At 36.9% G+C, this 16,269-nt stretch overlaps 1 pseudogene; it reads right to left on the bottom strand.

Moving 5' to 3' along the window:
* Positions 1–12,035: 12,035 nt before the first annotated feature.
* Positions 12,036–13,289, bottom strand: LOC128931143 (actin-related protein 3 pseudogene; annotated as a pseudogene).
* Between the last annotated feature and the right edge of the window lie 2,980 nt (positions 13,290–16,269).

The raw sequence follows: 16,269 nt of genomic DNA, 5'->3' as shown, positions 1-16,269 counted from the left end.
GTAATAGAGAAAAGGTTTCACCATAATGGCCAGGCAGGTCTGGAATTACTGACCTCAAGTGAATCTACCTGTCTCTGCCTCCAATTTAGGTTTTAATGAAAAGATATTGGTCGGGGTTGGTGGCTCATGGCTTTAATCCCAGCACTTTGGTAGGCTGAGGCAGGTGGATCTCCTGAGGTTGTGAGTTCCAGACCAGCCTGACCAAGATGGAGAAATCCCGTTACTATTAAATATACAAAATTAGCTGGGCATGGTGGTGTATGCCTGTAATCTTAGCCATTTGGGAAGGTGAGGCACGGTAATCAGTTGAACCTGGGAAGCAAAGTTTGCAGTGAGCTAAGATCATGCCACTGAACTCCAAACTGGGCAACAAAAGTAAAACATTGTCTCAAAAAACAAAAAAAAATAATGGGCATGGTGGCAGGCACCTGTGGTTCCAGCTACTCAGAAGGCTGAGGCAGTAGAATCACTTGAACCTGAAAGGTGGAGGTTTCAGTTAGCTGAAGTCACTCACTTAACTCCTGCCTGGGTGACAGAGCAAGATTCTATCTCAAACAAAACAAAAGCAAACAATTCTGGGCTCATATGATCCTCCTACCTCAGCCTGCGAAATTGCTGGGGTTATCAGCATGTACTCCCATGCCCAGCCTGGCTCAAGATCTTAATAATAAGGGGTAACCAGTGTAAGAAGAAAGGTATTAGGGGTTAATCACTTTCCAGACAGAGGGAACAGACCATGTAAAGTTTCTGGGGCAGGACTATTTCTGGCAGGTTGGAGGAACAGCAAGGAGGTCCCTGTGGCTTGAGGAGAGTAAGGAGTGGGAGAGAGGGAGGAGGTAAGGAGGACGGGTTGGGCAGGACCTGCGGGCCTTGGGGAAGTGGGGTATGTTAAGCCGTTTATCTTTTAATGTAAGTGTGATGGGAAATAAGGAAGCAGGGAAGAAACAGTCCAATTTGAGTTTTTGGGTTTTTTTTGAGACTGGGTCTCACTCTGTAACCCAGGTGGGAGTACAGTGACATGATTTCAGCTCATTGCAACCTCTGCCTCCCAGACTCAAGTGACTCCTGTGGCTCAGCCTACTGAGTAGCTAGTATTCAAGGCACCAGCCACCATGCCTGGCTAATTTCTGTAATTATAGTAGAGACGGGATTTCACCATAATGGCCAGGCTGGCCTGGAACTACAGACCTCTAGTGGATAAAACTGCCTCAGTTTTCAATTTATGCTTTAATTATAAGATATTGGTCAGTGTTGGTGGCTCACACCTCTAATCCCAGCACTTTGGGAGGGGGAGTCAAGTGGATCACCTGAGGTTGGGAGTTCGAGACCAGACTGACCAAGATGGAGAAATCCAGTTTCTACTAAATATACAAAATTAGCTGGGCATGGTGGCCCATGTCTGTAATCCCAGCAATTTGGAAGGCTGAGGCAGCAGGATCGCTTGAACCTGGGAGGTGGAGGCTGCAGTGAGCCAAGATACTGCCACTGAACACGAACCTGGGCAATGAGAGTAAAACTGTCTGAAAACAAAACAGAAAACAAACAACAACAACAACAAAAAAACTGGGCATGGTGGCAGGCACCTGCAGTCACAGCTACTCAGAAGGCTGAGGCAGCCGAATCACTTGAACCTGGAAGGTGGAGGTTTCACTTGGCTGAAATCACCCACTGCACTCTTGCCTGGGTGACAGAGCAATATTCTGTCTCAAACAAAATGAAAAGCAAAACAAAAGCAAACCCTTCTGGGCTCATGTGATCCTCCTACCACACCCTGCAAAATTGCTGGGATTATAAACACTGGCCACCATGCCCAGCCTTGGCCAGTGTCTTAATGGAAAGGGGTAACCTGTGTGAGAAGGATGGTATTTGGGGGTAAGCACTTTCCGGACAGAGGACACAGCCCATGCATAGGCCCTGGGGCAGGAGTGTGTGTGTCGTGTTGGAGGAACAGCAAGGAGGTCCGTGTGGCTTGAGCAGAATAAGGAATGAGAGAGAGGGAGCAGGAAAGGACAATGGGTTGGGCAGGGCCTGTGGGCCTTGGGGAGGTGGGGGAAGTTAAGCAGTTTATTTTTTAATGTATGTGTGATGCGAAAACTGGAAGAAGGGAATAAACTGTACAATTTGAGTTTGGGGTTTGTTTGTTTGTTTGTTTTTGAGATGGAGTCTCACTCTGGCACCCAGGAGGGAGTGCAGTGGCATGATCTTGGCTCACTGCAACCTTTGCCTCCCAGATTCAAGTGACCCTTCAGGCTCCTGAGTAGCTGGTATTACAGGCACCTGCCACCATTCCTGGCTAATTTTTGGAATTGTAGTATAGACAAGATTTCACCATAATGGCCAGGCTGGCCTTGAACTACAGACTTCTAGTGGATCAACCTGTTGAAATTGTATCTTGTGGAACCTTTTAGAGACTTGTTGAATGGGTGTATAATCATGTGCACAATAAAATCAAGGCTGAGGTCATCTCAAGTGGAGATGAGGAACTTGTTGGTAACTGAGGAAAAGGTGACTCTTACTTTAGCAAAGAGACTAGCAGCATTCTTCCCCTGCACTACAGATTTGTGGAAGTTTGAACTTGATAGAGATGACTTAGTATATCCGGCAGAAGAAATTTGTAAGGAGCAAAGCATTCAAGAGATAACTTGGGTGCTATTAAAGGCATTAGGATTTATAAGGGAAGCAGAGCATAAAAGCTTGAAAAATTTGCAGCTTGGCAATATGATAAAAAGAAACCCCCTTTTCTGAGAAGAAATTCAAGCTTGCTGCAGAAATTTGCATAAGTAATGAGTGGAATATTAATCCCAAAGACAAAAAGGAAAATGTCCCCAGGGCCTGTCAGAGGCCTTCACAGCAGCTCTTTCCATCACAGGCCTAGAGGCCTCGGAGGAAAAAAAAGTTTTGTGTACCAGGCCCAGGTGCCCCTCTGCTCTTTGTAGCTTAGGGAATTGGTTCCCTGTATCTCAGCCACTCCAGCTGTGGTTGAAAGGGGCAAATGTACAGCTCAGGCTATGGCTTCAGAGGGGGCATGCCTCAAACCTTAGCAGCTTCTTTATGGTGCTAAGCCTGCCAGTGCACCAAAGTCAAGAAGTGGGGTTTGGGAACCTCTGTTTAGATTTCAGAGGATAGATAGAAACACCTGAATGTCCAGGCAGAAGTTTGCTGTGGGGGCAGGGCTCTCATGGAGAACCGCTGATAGGGCAGTGCAGTAGGGAAATGTGGAGTCAGAGTCCCCACCAAGAGTCCCTACTAGAGCATTGCCAAGTGGAGCTGTGAGAAGAGGGCCACTGTCCTCCAGACTCCAGAATGGTAGATCCAGTGACAGCTTATACCATGCACCTGGAAAAGCCACAGACACTCAATGCCAGTCCATGAAAGCAGCTGAGAAGGAGGCTGTAACCTGCAAAGCCACAATGGTAGAACTGCCCAAGAACATGAGAACTCACCTCTTCTAGATATAACACACGGAGTCAAAGGAGATCATTTTGGAGCTTTGCAATTTGACTAACCTGTTGGATTTTAGACTTGTATGGGGCCTGTAGCCCCTTTGTTTTGGCCAATTTCTTCCATTTGGAATACCCGTATTTACTGAATGCCTGTACCCCAATTGTACCTAGGAAGTAATTATCTTGCTTTAGATTTTACAGGGTTATAGGCAGAAGGGACTTGCCTTATCTTAAATGAGACCTTGGACTGCGGACTTTTGAGTTAATGCTGAAATGAGTTAAGACTTGGAAAGGCATGATTGGTTTTGAAATGTGAAGACATGAGATTTGGGAGTCACCAGAGGCAGAATGATAGGTTTTGCTTGTGGCCCCTGATTACCCATGAAGAACACTAAAAATACTATTTTGTTTATTTCATCCAACATTTCTCAAGAACCATATTTCTCTTACTCCTATTTTTTTTACATTGTTATTGGCATTTGGCACATGCTTAGAAAATTTGACAAACTGAAATTTTACATAAAGTTATCTTAATAGAACAATACTTCACCTTAAAAAATAAATATGAGTATTGGTTTTACTAATGCAATAGCTAAATCATTGTTGCGAGCACTACAATGTCAAATATGAGTTCATGTTTTAAATTCAGTTCAAGTCTTGCTTTCTGATTACTTCCTGGATTTCTAACCATTTATTTTCATTCTCTGTTAAAAATAATAGTAATAAGGATCAAAACATGTGCTTTTCTTCCTGGAAGACTCCAGAAAACCTGTTTTAAAAAGTGATTCACTCCTAAGCAGCAAATCCATTTAATACTTTCCAAAATAGTATCACCAACCAAGCAGTAAAGTTACATTTCAACCATGCTCAAACAAATGTAGCATAATCAATTAGGTGTTCAAACATCTAAACACAATTTCCAAGCTCATAATTGAATACAGAAATTGATCTTTAAACTTAAAATAAAGATGGTAACATTTTCATGCTTATAAAGTACATAATAAAGCACTCATGAATAGGGGCAAAACTACAGCAATTTTAAAGAGACATATTTACTTTCAATCTTTACATTTATAATTTAGCTATGTGTTAACTGAACATACAGATCATACAGATCAATAATCTTATGTAATGATTTATAAAGCCACAAACATATACTGGGTATGTAACAATATTATAGAATTCTTTAGTCTATGTCACCATTTCAAAAATATGTTGCATTAAATATCAGGGATAAAAATTAATTGTCAAAGACAACTATAACAATTTTAATAAATGTATGAGTGTCATTGATATTCAGTTACCAATGCAAAAAAATCAAGTACACTGCTTATTTGGGACAATTAAATTTATGTTTCCAAAATACTTATTTATTGAGGCTTATATAGTAGTCAATAACTTTTTTGAGGAACTTGGAATTAAAGGATGAATAAGATATTGTTTCAGCGTTGGGCGTGGTGTCTCACGCCTGTAATTCCAGCACTTTGGGAGGCTGAGCAGGATAGATTACAAGGTCAAGAGATCGATACCATGATGGTCAACATGGTGAAACCCTGTCTCTACTAAAAATACAAAAAATTAGCTGGGCACGGTGGCACGTGCCTGTAATCCCAGCTACTCAGGAGGCTGAGGCAGGAGAATTGCCTGAACCCAGGAGGTGGAGGTTGCGGAGAGCCGAGATCACGCCATTGCACTCCAGCCTGGGTAACGAGCGAAACTCCGTCTCAAAAAAAAAAAAGATATTGTTTCAACTATGGGTAGCTCAAAACAGATCAGTCACACTCACACTCTACTGTACTAAATGAGTTAGTAGTGCCTAGAACAAGATAAATATAATGTAGTGTCCGATAATCACCTCGTTTTATTGTCATAGTTTTATTATGGTATGTCTTCCCTTTTGTGAAAGCGTATCTGTTTGTCTGTCACAGTTTGTGACACATAAGCATTTAGTAATAATCAAGAGGCCATTGGTATTGATTTAGCTCATATAAGTTTACCTATAATAGTTGATAAAAAATATTTTCAAAATTAGTTTTTATAATATCAAATATAAAAGGAATTATGTAACTTTGCATAGGATATATGATAAAGACTATGTAATAATACAAAATAGAATATCTAGCAACGATGCTTGCTTGTTTTGTTGGTTGTTTATTTAGACATCCAGTTTGTCCAAGCGATGGTAAGAAAAAATAATCGTCTTTGTCATGCTTGTGTAGTGCTCACAGGGAAGCTCAGTTGTTACACCTGCCTCACTGAGGCTGATCCCTACATAGTTATGATGAAGGAAGGAACAAACATCAAAATTGTTTGTTGATAGAGGATTGTAAAAGTTATTTTGGAACACATCCTCAGGGTTTTTGTTTCATTATGTTACAATGAAATGGAAAGATCATGTATTATCCCATTTCTTTTTGACATTTAAAGTGGGATTCATGATTATGTTTATTAAAGTAAAATTTTAAAAGCATAACTTCATTTGCATTGTAATTTTTAAAACAAAATTTGAATGTTGGAATGGGACATTTATTAAAGCATTGTGAAATGTTAATGTTCAAAGGAAATAACTAGTTATGTTATGAGAGCCCAACACTAATTTAAATATAAATGATAGTGAATGTCATTAACAAGTGGGATTTTTAAATGTTATTTTAACCTGGTTGGCATTTATGAAAACAAAGAAGGTATAAAGAAAGCTTTATTGTATTATAAACAAGAAAGATGATCGGTTTTTTTAAAGTGCTTAAGTAAGTCTTTTATCAGATATTCCCAGTAGCTCAGATAATCTTTTGTAAGAAAATTTGAATCAACAGCTTATATAAGAAGCTTATGAATTGAAATAAAGAAATTCACTTAATCTTGACAACAGAAAATTGACATGTTTTCTTTTGTTAACACAATCATCATTAAGAATTTACCAGTCTAAGCTGGGTGCAGTGGCTCACACCTGTAATCTCAGCATTTTGGGAGGCCAAGGCAGGCATTGAGACCAGTCTGACTAAAATGGTGAAACCCTGTCTGTACTAAAACTACAAAATTAGCCAGGTGTGGTGGTGCATGCCTGTAATACCAGCTACTTGGGAGGCTGAGGCAGGAGAATCACTTTAACCCAGGAGACAAAGGTTGTGGTGAGCTGAGATCTCTCTATGGGTCACTCATCCTGGATGACAGAGCTGGGTGACAGAGCAAAGCTCTGTCTCAAAAAAGAAATTTTACCAGCATGCCATAGCAGTCCACAAAAAAAAATAAAAAAAGAAATATGCAACTATGTCACCAATTTTCCAAGAAACATGGAAAGTCATCCTTAAACTTCAAATTTCAGGGTTTTAAAAATATGAGAGTATTATAGCTAACTTATTCATACTTGCACACATGAGGGGAACACACATTAAGCTATTTTTTTCTGAGAAACCTGTGATATTATTCTTAACTCCATACATTTCAAAAAGATATTTTTCTCATTAATTGAATTAACCACTTCAGGTCAACAAGAAAGTGTTTATAAATTGAAATAGTTTTTTATATAAAGCAATATAAATGCTTTGTTTTGTCTTTTATTGTTTTTTATCATATTTATAGTTTTTGTACCAATATTGCTCAATGAAAATAGTACCATTTTATAACTACAAATTTTATGCCCATCTATCCCTCATCCATAGTCCTATTTGAGAAAAATATTGTTATTTAGGGGAGAAGCAGTGCTTTAAATAATGTACAACTCAAGTTATCTTATTTCTCTTCTGAATTGATTCTAATAGCTCAGGTTAATGCTGTCACCTCTTTCCAGTGGCTCCTTTACCAGATAGGTTAGGTATGTTAGTCTAAACCTGTACTTATCTTATTTCTTGTGAAACATATGGAATTTAAATTTCACAACTCATAAAACCTTATAAAACAGAAAATAGGCCAATATAATATTTCCCAATAAATTTTTAACTGCAATAGGAGATGTACATATACCTTTTTGTTTCAATAAGTCAAGGAAAAAATTCACAATAGAGACACATTTGACCAAAAATCATTGAAAAACATGGGATTATGTACAAAATACAATTTCTCATCCAATTGGATATAAAGATCAGAATTGTGTGGGAAAGGAATTCTCAGATAGAAGACTAAACATTAAAACATATTTGACCATTGTAAATTAGCAATATTGGAAGAGTGCTCACATTGATCTATTTTCTCTCCTTTGACATTTACAGAAAACCCCAAAACATTGCCATCTGTTTTACAATGGGGGCAATGTGGATTCACAGCTATATGTATTTCAACAGAAGACAATTTCTGGTGTCAACTTTAATATGCTCTTGATAATGAATATAATTATTAATAACTTGTTGCTAGTGAATAAAAATGATGACATCAAGAAAATAGTTTGTCAATACTTGAATCTGAAGTGAATTCTTCAAAGTTAACCAGTTATTCACTTTCTGGTTAGATTAGATAATATCTTTGTTATCCAACACTTATCAATATGTCATTTTTAAAAAATGGTGTTAACACACACTACTTTATACCATCCTTTTTAAAGTGACATACTAATAAGTGTTGCTCTAGGTTTCTATTTCAAAAACATAAAGGAGTCAATGTTTACCTGAAATATTCATCAGAATCACCTATTATGGCTTAAACAAAACACATGTTTTCTGGGCTTGCTTTAAAGCCCTGATGAATTATGTTCAATAGCTTAAAAGCAAACAACCAACCAACCTCAATTCATGATTCTAAAATACAACTTCTACTGTATGCTTTAGAATGATATCATCATTATGCAGACTGAAAAATATTAATGACCCAGTAGTATTAATTCACTTATTGGAATAAAATCATAGACAACTGAAGTAATCAGTAAGGCACAGATTTAACCATATTACTTTTTAAAAAATTTTTAAACCATAGCTAACTTCTCAAAAAACAATAAGCATAATAAGAATTGGAACTTTTCCTTACCTTGGCCATCACTATATTCATCCACCTAAAAGAATACATGGTACATAGTAGGCTCTATAAAATTTTGTTCATAATCAATCAAAACTGGAAACAACTCAAATTTTCTTTAATGGGAGAATAAGTAAATAGTGGCAAATTCATACAATGCAATACTTTTGGAGACAAAGAATGAATGAACTATTGATATATAAAACAGCTTTTATGAATCACAGAAGCACCATGTTAAGTGAAAGAAACCAGACTCAAAAGGATACACATTGTATGATTCCATTTCCATGAAATTCTCACAAAAACAAAACCATTACACATCAGTGGTGTCAGAAAACATGGAGCGAGGTTTGACTACACATGGATAGCATGAAGGAATACTTTGTAGTGATGACATTAGTCTGTATACCGATTGTGGTGGAGGTTATGTGAATTTATATGTATGTTAAATGTACAGAACTTTACACCAAAAATAGTCAAGTAAACTGTATGTTATTCTTTAAAATATTGTATAACATTTTGGAAGTATATTTTACCATAAAATCCATGTAAATATATAGATTATCTATTTGTCTACAAAGTCCAAAATTACACACACAGAATATTAGTTTTAATCTGAAGAATGGTGAACTCTACAAACATAGAGTTACCATGACCTAGAAACTTTACTAGAATTATTCTTCTGATGTTCGTATTCCAAAATCAGTGACTACTTGTTAGCAGTTTTGAGGTGGCAAAAGAAGGAAACAGGCATGGTGTAATTTTCATTTTATATTAACTCCCAAGCTTTGTTTTCTTGCAGCTTTGTACATTGCTTTCATTACATTTACAATTAGAACTAATATATTTTATAGTCCACATGATAGCATTTGCAGTTTTCTGATATTTTGACTGAGTAATCAAGAGTAGAGATTATTCGATTCAATGCCACAAATATCGAGTGCTGACTACCTCTTGTTGTAATCACTTGTACATATCAGAGATCATTTGAATAAGTCATTTTTTTCAATCATTCATTTAACAAATATTCAGTTATCAGTTAATACGTATTATGCACTGTTTGTTAGTCATAAGATAATCAATAGGTATCAAAATAAGCAATATCACTGCCATCCTGGTGTTCACACCCTACTGAGGAATAAACAATAAAAATCTATAAGAATTTTAAAAAGTCATAAAGGGGGAAATAGAGAATTAATATCCTGTTGATACATAACAAGGAACATAAATTTGGTTTACAGATCACAAAAGGTCTTGGAATACAGGAATCTTTCTAGATTATTAATTTTAAAAAGTATTTAATACACATATATTCTAATTTGTGCCAAACAGTGTTGTAATTATTAAACCACATCATACTTATATCCAACCTATGAGATAAGATAAAAATATTTTTATTTCTTTTTGGGGCCTGAGGGAAATAAGGTGCAGAATTTACCTGTTATTCTATAGTCATAATAGAAGAGGCAGGCATTAATCTCAGGAAGTCTAGCTCCAGTGACAGTTTGTTACCATTGCACTATGCTGCTGTTGCTTTCAGATGTTCTTACCTTAGGCAATGAATAATAGCATGTTTGGAAGTTTTAAAATTTGTGTCATTACAATTTTCCAAATCTGCAACATATCAGCACAGTGCTAAGTTAGGTCAGTAATAAAAGAACATTAGACTAGTTTTAGTTAAAGTGAGAGACATACTGAACACAAAGCTCATGAAAGGGCCATGACATTTGTTCAGAATGCTGTATTTTGGAGAGCTAAAGTCAATTTTACCACAAACTTCCAGATTATTATTTTATCAGCCTAGCTTTCTACCTATCTTATATCCTTTTATATCTTGTGTGTGACACATATGTGACTTCACAATTATTCCTGAATATATAATACTTTGCCCCAATTTGGAGCCATTACAGAAAAATCATCTTCATAGCAGTGGAAAAGATACAAAGAGAAGAGTAATCAGAAGACTGACTACCTTTGTTACCTGCTGTATTTTCTCCATGAGTCCTATCTTAAACCTTCTGAAGTGCCTCTGGCATTTGTCATAAACTTTTCTACATTAACAGGTGGACTGTTTCACCTTCTGCAAAACACTTAGCATGGATATTGCCCCCTGCACTGTCCATTAACACTTGGGTATCATATTGTGCAAATGTGTGAACATGGATGTAGAACTAATAAAACCTATATTGCTAAAGATTTGTCATTGAATCTTATGGCATTGGTGCTTAAATAGAGAGATGGTATTTCCAGGAAATTACACTGATATGAATTGTAAGCTCGATTTCCAGTGACTTCCCTCCAAGGGTGGTTTATTTCTTTGTTTCTGCTCCTTATTGCATTTTACCACTTTTTTGGTTTCACTTCTGGCCTTTGCAATAGGTTCTCTCTGATGAGATTGCCATCATGTTCCTGTGCAAGTTTTATCCTTAGTATTTCCTTTGGTAACCATATAATTTTTTTGAAGTTTAGTGGCTCAATGGAATAATGTACCTAAATAAAAAGCACTGCACTAACCCACTTATATCTACAATAGGGGTGTTTGTGTATGTCTATGTGCACATGCATGGGTCCTTACTTTTCCAATCCTTTATGGTATAGTTAAAAATATTACACATTATCTATATTTAAACTGTAGTCTTCAGCATAAAAATATGTTCCATCTTCTGAATTAGACCCGATGAAATATCCATTCTCTGTCCATATCTGAACAAGTTGACTTAAAAAAAAACCTAGAAAAGATGGAGGCTGATATATCACCTTTATTACCAATAAAGACCTGGTTGAAAGACATTGTTTATATCTGTCAGCCACCATACATAATTAGAACATTTTATTTATTTTATTTTTTTAAAGAAATTTGTGCCTTTTTTGAATGTTGTTAGGCTTTAAATATGCCAATTTTGATAATCAAATTATTGTTGTTGTTTTGTTTTTTATAAGAAATTACACTAAGAACTGCAATACTGGTCCAACACTCTTGTCTTTACTCTTCTTTTAAAGCAAGGAACAGAATGCGAGAAATCAGAAAACACTAGCAGGCATCAGTTAATCCAAGATACTAGCCCTTAGTTCCAAAAGCACTTGCAAAGAAAACCTTTGGGGGAAAAGGGTGGAAGGGGATGGAAGCACTCCATAATAACTGGAATTCTATGGGTGTGTATGCCAAGTCTCATGAGGCTATTCTTTGAATTTATCCTTTACTTGGTCATGGTTTTTTTTCCTCAAATACAATTTTTCTTTGACTTTTTTCCTCAAAGTATAAAAAGTATGTAATATAAACAAGCTCTTGCATTGCACGCTTAGAAGTGTGCAATTCAAGCATTATAGAGCTATCTACACATGGATAAATCCCATCAAATCTTGGATAATTTATTAATACACAAAATATCAGGGCACAGAAAGAACTAAAACGCACTTCTTTTTGTTACATATAAGATTCAAATATTAAATCTAAAGAAAAGCACAATGACTTTCACTCTCTTATACATCTGCATGTTGATAAACTTATTAAAATATTCCTGTATAATCATTTTTGGTCTTACTATTTCATATCAGGTTTAAAACCTCAAAACCAGCCATCCAGACAAAACAGGTAATCAGAAGGATTGTCTCTTTCCCACCTTTCTAACCCCAATAATTATGAAGTCAATTTTATGACATGACTCCAAACACTGGATTGTGACGACAAATGCTAGGTCCAATTTTTTTATAATCCTTTTTGGTGTGGCATAATTGGTAGAACTCAGGTGTGGAAGCCAGAACTAATCCTCCAAACCAAACTGCATATTTCTGCATGTGGTGTGTAATGACTTGTACATCAATAGGTTATGGCTTTAATTTACCACCACTAAATTCCTCACTTAATTTCAGCCGGGCATCTACAGTTCTTTTTAAATCTCTTTGCAAGTGATGTGCAAATTCCCTGAACATGGTTGAACCTCCAGAGAGGACAATATTTTTGTAGAGATGATGTCTGACATCAACAGGACAATTCTGAATTACTTCATCTACAACTTCTGAGAGAGGTTGTGTAAAGTCTGGATTAGAAAACTCTGGATGAAAAAAGATTTCAGGTCCAAAAAATCTCTCATAACCAACATCAACGGAAAATTCTTTCTTTGAGATAGCATTGATTCCAGTATACGGTTTAATCCATTTTGACCCATCTGTATCATACTTGTTAAATTCTTTCACTAAATCTGGGCAGACGTAACTATAGCACTCCTTTACTGCCTTGCCAGTTTCCAAAGATTGTTCTGGAGGGATTCCTACTTATTGGTCTCTCAGCAGTTCCTGATTAAAATATGTTATATCTCATCCTGTGATTGGAATGTGTTTAATATAACCCTTCACATACCCTTCAGCCACAGGAATGACATGAGTGACACCATCTCCACTGTCTATTACCATACCAGTCAATGTCCGTTCTCCTACTTTTCTTGAGGTCCAAGATGTAGCTAAGGCAAGAACAGCCTGCACAGCAATGTACAAGCCTGGAACATTGAAAGATTCAAACATTATTTCAGCAGTATATTCCCTGTTTTCTGGAGTATTCAATGGAAGTTCAGTCAAGAGAAAATAATAGTCTTCAGGTTTTTCCCTTAAATATTTAAAGATCACTTGCTCCATAAAGCTTTCCATCAAGTCCCAATATTCAACTGTACCATGGCAGATTGGCCACTTTGTTGCATATGTAGGTTTTCCTATTGCTTCATCACCATTGAAGAAGTCTAGGTCATCAACACCTTTCATCACCCTCCTTTGAGCTTGATCACCCACTTTTACCGACTCCTTTATAGCAATACAAGAAGGGATGTTAAACTGCAGTTCTGTATTTCCAGCATATCCTAGTTTTGCATACCCCGTGCCACAGTCCACTACACAGGCCGGCAGCCATCTCGCCATCTTCCTCCTTGCCCGCTGCTGCTGCCACTGTCTGCTCCATGTTGCTCGGGGCCAGAGATTGGCGGCGGGAGACAGGGGCTATCTGACCATTCACAGCCGGGCTGCCCTCACCATCCGGGGGGTAGCTGGGAAGCCGAAGCAGCAGCAAGAAAACAGCAGGCTCGGTCTGCGGCTATCACTTCCACAACCCAGGCAGGCAGTCCAATTAGAGCAATTTATTGCTCAGTAATAGGCAGCCTTCCCTGGTGAGACTTCTTGATATGGAGAGTTACCCCGGTGAGACTTACCACATGGAGGATCCAGGGAGAAAACACTGAGCAGATTTCCTCTAAAAAGGAAGAACAAAAATAGCTGAGCTCATCATACCGAAATATTTTTTGCTGATTTTTCAATCAGGTAAGTGACTGGTTTTCTGCCAGCATTCATGAGACTGTTTCCCAAACATCACTTCTTTCAGATCTTCTGGGACTCTGGTAAGTTTTTCACATTTTGTTTCCAGCACTCTCAGTAATGGATCAGAACTGTATCTAATTAAGTTCATGCCCTGGCAAAGCTGCATTCAAACCTTCTAGTGTTTTCTTCTCACGTTGTTCAACATGTAAGATACATGGTGCACAGAAGTCTATGTACACATATTTAAGAAAAAAGGTAAAAAGCTCTTCTGCAAGTGTATGTTGTCATAATGCATGCACTTCTGTGGATTATTAAATTTGTCTATAGTGCCTGAATTCACAAAACATGTTATCTGAAGGATGGGAAGTTATAGAAACATAAAATGCAAGTCCACCAAGTTTTGTGTCTGTGACTGAACACAATTTGAAATAGCAGTTACCACATTTTCCATGTTAGGCAGCTATAGAGGGTGGGTACAGGCATTATCCAGAACTTACCCCATACGATACAGTCATTTTTCTTGCAGTTGTAAGAAACAGCTTACATAAAATTGAGAATAAAAGGCCACATTAAGATGAAATCTATAAAGACACTTCAACAACTGAATGCAAACAACATATAGATGAGCCAAATTTGAATATAAATTTATCTTCATATAAATTTCCTAAGAAGAAATGGAAGTTAAAATAGTAAATCTATTTGAAAACTAAAATGCAAAGATCAAAGGAATAGAAGTCTAAGATCATTTACTTTAAAACTTGAATATCAAAAGCCCCATATCAACAATCCCAAATTGAATAAAATCAAGACAATAGTGCCCAATTTCTTGTCTAGCCTACACTGCCAGGGGTTTCTTGATGCCTGAATAGAATTGAGGCTACCAACAGTGTCACTAGCCTGGGCTCCTTCTCCTAATAATAGATATAGTTCTTTTGAAACCTGAGAGTTGTATTAATTTAATTGCAAATTCTGAGTTGCCCTCCCTTTTGGAGTCTGAAACTTTAAAAGGACATACTAGATTGTCAAAGCAGTGGGCCAACACTTGTGTAATTTAGAAGTCATTTCAATCCTTACATCCTAAGATAATTATCTCAGGAAAAGATATGTTTACAAAATCCAGTATTCAGTATTTTTAAAAATCATAGCACAGACTAAGTGGTATTAATTACAACAGAAGGCCAGATGGTCTGCACTTGCTATTCAGAATCCAAGACTTATAAAAGAAAATGAACCAGAAAATCCTAAAGGAAGATGTTAATTTGGGTATTTGAATATACGTATTAGATTCTTATTGTTACCATAACCAGTTAACAAACTTAGTGGCTTAACACAACACAGCTTTATTATCTTATTAATCTGGTTGCCTATGGTCTAAAATAGGTCTTATAGTCCTCAAATGAAGGTCTCAGTAGGGCTGTGTTCCTTCTGGAGGTTCTAGAGGAGACTTTGTTACTCCTTTTTTTTAGCTTCTATAGCCTGACCACATTCCTTGGCTCATGGCCCCCTACTATCTTCAAAGATTGCATCCCCATCACTCTGACCTCTATTTCTGCTATTACTTCTCCATATGACTTTGATTTTCCAGCCTCCCTCTTGGTGGACCCAATTAAACCTTGTGATATTTTGGATCCACCCTGATAATCCAGGTTAATCTCCTGTATCAAAATTCTAACATAATCACATCTGCAAAGTCCCTTTGTTATGTCAAGCAACATAGCCACAGTCTCCAGAGTTCAGGATGTCAAGAAACATATTCACAGTTTCCAGGACATCTTTAGAGGTCATTGTTCTGCCTGCTTCAATATTTCTTATCTCATCAAAAAGATCTGTGATATGTGTCCTGTCCCACAGGATGTTATTTAAGACATTTCTTTCTTCACTTAAAGTATAATTTTCAGTGGAAACAACTTGTTGCCAGGTCTTCTTTGTGGTGTTTTTTCTAACTCAGAATTTTGAAAACCCAAATTTTCCACTTTTTATCTGATGCCCATGATTCTGGAGCCACATTATTATAGTAGGAAACATAACAATGGTGACATCAAACACAGAGGATTTAAATTGAGACTATAGGAGTAAATAATTCTCATTTTTACTCTCTAATTGTGGGTGGTGTAGGTCAAACAATACTGTGTGACTTAATGTTCTTATTTCTATAAACTGTAATGAGTTTAAATAACCTAATCTTTACAAAAACACCTAGAATATTACTTAAAATAGAAAGAGTTCAGCAAGATCAAAAAGTTGTCAAAAACATTATTATTGATTTTACTCTATCTCCAATAATTACAAAAAGTGTTAAAAACCTTACACAGTAAACAAAACATTTCTTTTACTATTCCTAGCCTTCCCACTACATCCCACTCATGGGTCCTACTGCTAGCTACTGAGATTTCTGTATCCCAGCTTGTCCTGGATTCCTGTACCATGCTTAGAAATCAATATGTTATTGTGTTGTTTATAGATATCATGTGCTATCTGTCCTAATAAACTTTATCTCAGAACAAACACCTATTCTTTCCTCTAATTATTTCCTCCCTCCTAAAGTAGGGCTTAGTTATATCACTTCCTAATCTAATTTACTTAGCAT

The sequence above is a fragment of the Callithrix jacchus genome, chromosome 19 (assembly GCF_049354715.1).
Source record: "Callithrix jacchus isolate 240 chromosome 19, calJac240_pri, whole genome shotgun sequence".
Classification (NCBI taxonomy): Eukaryota; Metazoa; Chordata; class Mammalia; order Primates; family Cebidae; genus Callithrix; species Callithrix jacchus.
The sequence above is the reverse complement of the archived record's forward strand: the minus strand, read 5'-3'. Positions and strand labels throughout refer to the sequence as shown.